Source organism: Arachis ipaensis, chromosome B09, assembly GCF_000816755.2.
Source record: "Arachis ipaensis cultivar K30076 chromosome B09, Araip1.1, whole genome shotgun sequence".
NCBI lineage: Eukaryota > Viridiplantae > Streptophyta > Magnoliopsida > Fabales > Fabaceae > Arachis > Arachis ipaensis.
In genome coordinates this window covers 121622987-121623224 of record NC_029793.2, presented here as the reverse complement: position 1 = coordinate 121623224, position 238 = coordinate 121622987, and positions in this window count along the sequence as shown.

Here is a 238-nt window from a genome sequence, read left to right as displayed (position 1 = left end):
TTTTTTACAGTTTTACATTCACTATCATCCCTTAGGTTTTTACAGATCTCCTTTAGTTTTTTAAATTTTTTTTGGAATATTTTTAATTATTGTTATTTATATTTATAAATTAATAAAAAAATTTAAATTTCACAAATTTTTTTTTACAATTCACTATCATCCCTTAGGTTTTTACAGATCTCCTTTAGTTTTTTAAATTTTTTTTGGAATATTTTTAATTATTGTTATTTGTTATTTA